Raw genomic sequence first — 7,108 nt, 5'->3', positions numbered from 1 at the left:
TGGCACATAATTTTAAAAACTTAGTAGAAAAACCGCAGCAGGGCGGGTATTAAATCTAACGCAATTATAACGGGACATAGAACAGAAATTCTATTTCGGCTTTACTTTGTTAAAGATCGACGGGGTGTCTTTACACCCCGTAAAGATAATGGCCAGGGCATAGATGGATTGCACCACCGATATAAAAAAGCCCAAGGACATTCTTAATCTGTAACAAGCGTAGAGTAAAAGCTCAAAGTTACTTTTACCAAAGTATATAGATTGTGGATTTAAACGGTGATTGGGGATTTAGTGGAAATTTAATTTTATTTTTAACTTCCACATCACCCTTCCTCGGTTGTATTTTTTTTTGTTCATTTGCCACTGTAACATTTACCTAAACGTTTGGATAACATTTTTGTTTTTCCGATTTAAATAAGTGCAATTACCATTGGAATAAGGATCATTTAAAAAAAAAAAAAAAGTAATGTTTCCGCCCGGGATCGAACCGGGGACCTTCCGCGTGTTAGGCGGATGTGATAACCACTACACCACGGAAACCACGAATAGTAGAGTCTAGACCTCGGACTAGTCGGAAAGATCGAATTATATGTGATCGTTTATAGAGCGAAACCACTAATATCTATAAAACAATTTAATTTTGCTTAAAGCTTCGGTAATATTTATAAAATATTTATAAGTATATGGACTTATTAATATACGAAAAAAAAGTTAACTATACAGGGTGTTTCAGAACTATGGGATCAAACTTCTAGGGGTTGTTCAGTGCAACAGTAGAAACCACTTGAGTAAAGGAACCCATGTCCGGAAATGTGTCACTACGCCAATACGGCCCTAAGACGCGTTTAAATTTAGAAAAAATATTAATTACCTAAATAGGATCTGATGCATTTATTTTTACCAGTATCGGACATGGGTTCCTATACTCAAATGGATTCTTCGGTTGCACTGAACAACCCCCAGAAGTTTGATCCCACAGTTCTGAAACAGCCTGTAGATTGAGCCATTAGGTTAACAGAAAATATCCTTAAGTATACTTGTGTAAAATTATGTCTAACTTAGCTTGAAATCCCGTTAATAATCCCCGGCCTCACTCTTAATATGGTTAAGCTTTGTATGCCGCTCCTGTTGAATAATTTTAACTTATCAGTCTATGTCTCGAAAGTCACCACTTTCCAATTAAATGCAAACGGTCGATAGTTGTTGCTGTGCCAAAGATAAATCAGCCTAGCAAAGTGAATAATTTAAGGCCAATAAGTTTATTGTGTTTATTGTCTGTTCTTTCCAAAGTATTGGGAAGAGCTCTACATACAGGAGCATCAGATACAGTAGCTTACTTGACTGTGAATGTCAAGTAAGTCTTACGGATAATATTATAATAACAATCTAGCTACTGTTTCACTTTCTTAGGATAATTCCAAGACATTTGATCTATTGGATTATGATCGTTTTTTATTCCAAATTACATTATTTTGGATTGGATGAGACTGTATATCAGTTTTTCATTAACTCTCTGAAGAAAAGAATGCAAAACGTATGCGTGGATAATTGTATGTATTTGTATTTTATATTACCCTCATTTGTATGTATTGTATGCATTTGACATATATAATACTGATTCAGATTCTCATATGCAGTTATATAGTGACGATATACAAATGTTGCATTACTTCAACACTGTAGAGGCTAATACTGCAGCGACATCTTTGAATCACGATTTGTTTCATCAAGCACGACTTCATTGTTTTGCTGATTAAAATTTAAGGATAAATGCTTCAAAAACTGAGATACTATTCTGTTCTAAAAAATCATATGTTCTAAAAAATCTAAGGCGTATCTTGAATGGTCAGATTTTGATATTTTCCAAATATGCAAAGGACCTTGGGTTGTACCTAGAGACAGATTTAAGATTTAAAGAGCATATAAACAACCATCTTCAAAAACTTACATAAAAATTAAAGCACTTGCAATAAGGAAAAACTATTTAAGTGTTTGATACTGTGAGTCTTTAACTACTGAAATGTAGTGTATTTTTCTTTTTGGATGCTGTTTCAAAGAATAGATTGCAGTCCAATCAAAATGTATGCTGTCGCTTCATGTACAACTTGAACTTGGAACTATGACCATGTTTCAAACAAAATAAATGTGTTAAAATAGTTGAGAATATTAAAAAGTAAAGCTAGACTCTTTAATATTTAATATGAAGATTATTATATATATCCACTAAAGGCTTAAGTGTGTCTGCAAGGAACATGCGCTCTTTATCATTCCTAAAAAAATTTTTGGACAGCATATTTTTTTATAATTATGTAAGGCTATACAGGAAATTGTATCGATAAGCAATAAAAGCCGCAAAAGATATTTATTATAATAACAGGGTGGCTAATTCTGGTAACGTTGCTAAAGAAACATGGTCTATTGTTAACGAATTAAGAAATAAGCCTTCTTCTACTAGCACTATCCCCTCTTCACCTGAGAATCTTAACGATTACTTTGTAAACGTGGTTAAAAACCTAGTGACTACTATAACACCTTCTCATGATCCACTTTCATATCACTCTAATGAAAACTTACATAGTACAATAAATGAAATAAGAAACAAATTATCATCTGGTACAGATGGCCTTACTCTAAAAATGTTCTCAAATCTGCCTGATAACACCTTAACCATCTGAGAAACCTAATTAACAAATCATTTCAAAATAGGGTCTTTCCTAACTGCCTTAAGACTGCAATAATTATTCCCTTGTATAAAGGAGGAGATAAAGAGCAAGCTTCAAATTATCGTCCAATCGCTCTCCTTCCAACATTATCGAAGATCATAGAAAGATTGGTTAAAAAAAGACTATTATCATTCCTGTTTAAATATAAAATACTAACTCTAATATACTCTATAAAATACTAAACAATCATCATTCAACAGCAACTATTTTCTGTGATTTCTCCAAGGCTTTTGATTGTGTAAATCACACTATCTTGATCAACAAATTACAGCACTATGGGTTTAGAGGAACGCCTCTCGAATGGTTTTAGTCCTATCTTAGCTACAGAAGTCAGCTTGTAAAGGATGACACGACCATGTCTTCTAGCAGACCAAAAGAACGTGGGGTAACTCAAGGTTCAGTTCTGGGCACAATTCTATTTCTGCTGTTATTTATGATATGGCCTATCTTAACATTAGTGGTAAAATCTGTCTCTTTGCCGATGATACTAGCTTTACATGGAGCAATCCGGATGTTGCAGCACTTCATGCAACTATTGCTAAAGACCTTATCAACATTAAATCGTGGTGCGATTCGAATCTTCTCTGCTTGCTTAAACATCTCAAAAACTAAAGTCTTATCTTATAAAGGTACTATCCAACCCTTTGTACTTAGCAACACTAGCTTGGACGTTGTTGAATCTGTAAACTTTTTGGGACTTATTATTGACAGCTCTTTGAAGTGGGAATTACATATCGATGTTTTATCTAAAAAATTAAGTTCAGCTTGTTTTGCCATAAGATCAGTTTTCAGGGAATTAAATCTTTCGTCATCAAGAACAGTGTATTATGCTCTTTTTGAGTCTCATCTTTGTCACGCCCTTCCATTTTAGGGCACATGCTGTGTGACTCAGTTTGAGCGCATTTTTAAACTACAAAAGAAAGCAGTTCGCTATTTACTAGGACTCGATAGTCGAGCTCACTGCCAAGAAATGTTTAAAAGATTTAAAATATTAACTCTTCCATTTTTATTCATTCTTAAATCTATTTGCTTGGTTCGCAAGCATATATTAGAAATTCCTAATAGACCATCTCGCAATTATCCACTTCGAAACGCAGAGCATGATCTTTATGTGCCAATCCCAAGGTCAGAATTAATAAAAAGCTTTTTCTTTACGGAGCTAAAAAATGCACAATCATCTGCCTTTGGAAATTAAATCATTGACATTTTTCCTCGATTTCGCAATTTCTATAAAATTTTTTATGACTTTTTAAACATTGTATTAATGTTTTTATTACTTTTTTTTTTACTTTTTTAATTTACGTTCTTGTTACTATTTTCATTTACTTTCCTATTTTATTACTTTTTACATTTAGTATAAGAAATTTGACCAGGTACATTTATGTCTTTTGTACCCAGTTTTGTATATATTTATTTAGTACTTGTATTTTGGTTTCTATATTTGTGTGTTTTACTTTTTATGTATAGCTTTGTCTAAACATTTTTTTAAATGTTTTGACAATAAAGCATATTTGATTTGATTTGATTAGGATATTAACACCAGTTTATTTAAGACAGAAATTTGTCTTTTGTGAGGTAATACAAAATCGTCATATAAGACATACAGATCTTTTGACTATTCCTCTTTAATAGACATTAATTTTTTCAAAGAAGTTTTACTTATAACGTAGTAACTAGTTATAATTCCCTAGACCAAAATTTAAAAACATCTAGCGTTAGGTCTTTGCGGGCTAGACTGAAAAACCAACTCTTGTCATCCCCATAGATATTGTATAAGTTAAGTTTATTGTTATTTTTGATTAATATAATTTTTGAATTATTTTTTCAGATTTATTGATGTTTAGTAGTGATCTTTAGAAGATACTAACTAATTGAGTAATACAGACGGCGGTTCGGTGGACTATTAGTGGTTTCCAACTAAAACTGGAGCCTCGTTTTTGATGACGCTGGTATCGAAGTTAGAAGTTAACTATTTCATTCTTAGAATACGAATTTTTAATCGATTTAGAAAAATAAACAGGATATTAACGAAAACTAATACCATTAAGAGATTCAGAAAAAAAGAAATGTACGTTTCGTTATAAAAATTTTTATATGTTTTTGTTTAGAGAAGTGAGGAAAAAAATATGTTTCCAGGGATATGTGCTTTAGATATTCAAACCTTAGGTCACTGTTAAATATCCTGTTCCTTGTGATCCAATATAGACAGATCATGCGGCTGTAGTGTGTGTGTGTAGTGAGCACTATAAAATATTATGATAAGCAAAAAACCATTAAAACCGTGATATTAATGGATGATTTAATATTGACACATGACCAGCAGGTAACTCATTCAATAATTCTACATCTTCGTTTATTTATTCAGAAGGCAAAGCTGTCCTCAAAATTAAAGCAACCATCAATTTTCTTGTTACTTATATATGCCCCTACATGGTTACTGTATAGCAACCATTATAGGTTAGTTCTGATATAAGAAAACTATGATTCAAGGTATCAAATGAGAAATCTAAAAACAGCAAATCAATTATCACCACTGCAGTTTTTAGCACCTAATTAAATATATTATTTAATATTGTTAGTTAAGAATATATTATTCACATTATTTTTTTTGTTCTAATGTTAGATTGAGTATTTGGTTATGCCGGTACTTACACTACTGGAATAGTTTCCTTAAAATAAACAAACAATTATTATAAATCAGAATATATGCAAATAATTCGACCCTATAAATTAAAATAAAGGGGATATTAAAACACATAATGTATTACACGACCTCTATCAATATTTAGGTATTTTCCTTAATAGTATTATGGTTCACGTGTCACGATGTTTTCTATACCTTTACGTAAAGCAAATAAACGTAACACTGTTAAAAACAAACATATTTAGGACAACCATAAAACTCTCCTTACAAATTCTCACTACAAGTAATTTTATGTCGATCGACAGCAAATAAATCTCAAAAGTTTTAAACAAAGCAAGGCCAGCACCGCCATTGTAATCTAATGGACATCTATTGCCATAAATCGTTTTGGTGGTATTGCGTATGTATTTTATATTCCTCAAATTGTTCATAGATTTATAGGAAAGGCCATGACTTTTGTGGTCTCTAGGTAGCATGCATCTAGGTGGATAAATAATAAATACCTACTACAAATAATAACAAATTGTGTTTTATTTTTAGTCATGATAATAATTAGGTATTTTATTATTCGATTATCAAGCAGCTAATTATAAAGGCCGGACTTAAGTAATCTAGACATTTTTAGAGAAAAGCTGCAAACATAGATGGGCTAACTAATTATGATAGCGGGCATTCATTAAAATGAACTGACACTAATAATTAATTTAGGGTCGAGTGGTTTTATCGCGCAAAACTCACATATTTTTTTTGGATACCTTCATAAATTAAAGCAAGATGTTCGCATAAAGAATGGTTGAAATGTATTTCTGTATGCATTTTATAATAATAATAATAATTAACGCGCTTATAGGTTAATGTTTCTTATTAAAAATATAATAATTTAATATCAATATTATTCTGAGTTTTTCAGCTTGGTCTACCTCAGAGAAATAGTCTTACAAAGCTTATAAAGCTAAAAAAAATTCTCATGATATCCCAGAAAAAAATCAAAATATTCTTAATATATTCGACCAAAATATTTGCGTGTAAGAGAAATTTCAGATTAAAAAATTTAAATGAATATTTAAAAAATGTAGTGTAAAGATCTAAATATATAAATAATTTTTTATATTGTTTTTATAGGAATCGCATTAATCGATTGTGGAATAACTATAATAATCACAAACTACCCTGGACTGATACAGTCTGAACATGTTCAAAGAGTAGCTTATATCAGCTACTACGAGTACTACTGGTATACTCCTAAAACCGTAAGATTCTACAGATCTTAAAGCTGAGATGATCAAAAGCCTATGTCAGATCACAAAATACTACTTCAAATGCTATTTCAATAGCAAATATGGTACAATTTTCAAACATATCCAGTCGAATTATAATACTTAAATTGATTGATTCACCTTATATTTCTCTGTACCCCAAAATCCATAATGTTCTGCAGCAACATCTCATAACTGACACAGTCAAAAGTAAACAGTATAAAGCTTATTTCGGGTCAAAAAATATTACTTTATACCTATGAAACCTCTTTAATATCATTGCTCAATCTTTAATATACATAAGATCGATTCGATCAGAAACGATTGCGATATGTGAGTCGAACGATGCTGTGTTAATGATAATTTAACCATAAGACTTGCTTCATATGGCATATTTCGGACTTTGGTAAAGAAAATTAACATTGTAAATAAACAAAAAAATTCAATTCTACCTGAAGAATTAAATAATGTAGCTTATAAATGAA

General features: G+C 31.3%; 1 non-coding gene across 1 annotated transcript; it reads right to left on the bottom strand.

Moving 5' to 3' along the window:
- Nucleotides 1-467: 467 nt before the first annotated feature.
- Trnav-aac (transfer RNA valine (anticodon AAC)) lies at nucleotides 468-540 on the bottom strand. The gene has a single exon. It is a non-coding gene; the product is annotated as a tRNA-Val (tRNA).
- Between the last annotated feature and the right edge of the window lie 6,568 nt (nucleotides 541-7,108).

The sequence above is a fragment of the Anthonomus grandis genome, chromosome 7 (assembly GCF_022605725.1).
Source record: "Anthonomus grandis grandis chromosome 7, icAntGran1.3, whole genome shotgun sequence".
NCBI lineage: Eukaryota > Metazoa > Arthropoda > Insecta > Coleoptera > Curculionidae > Anthonomus > Anthonomus grandis.
Note: the sequence above shows the minus strand (reverse complement) of the source record. Positions and strands in the feature narration are given on the sequence as shown.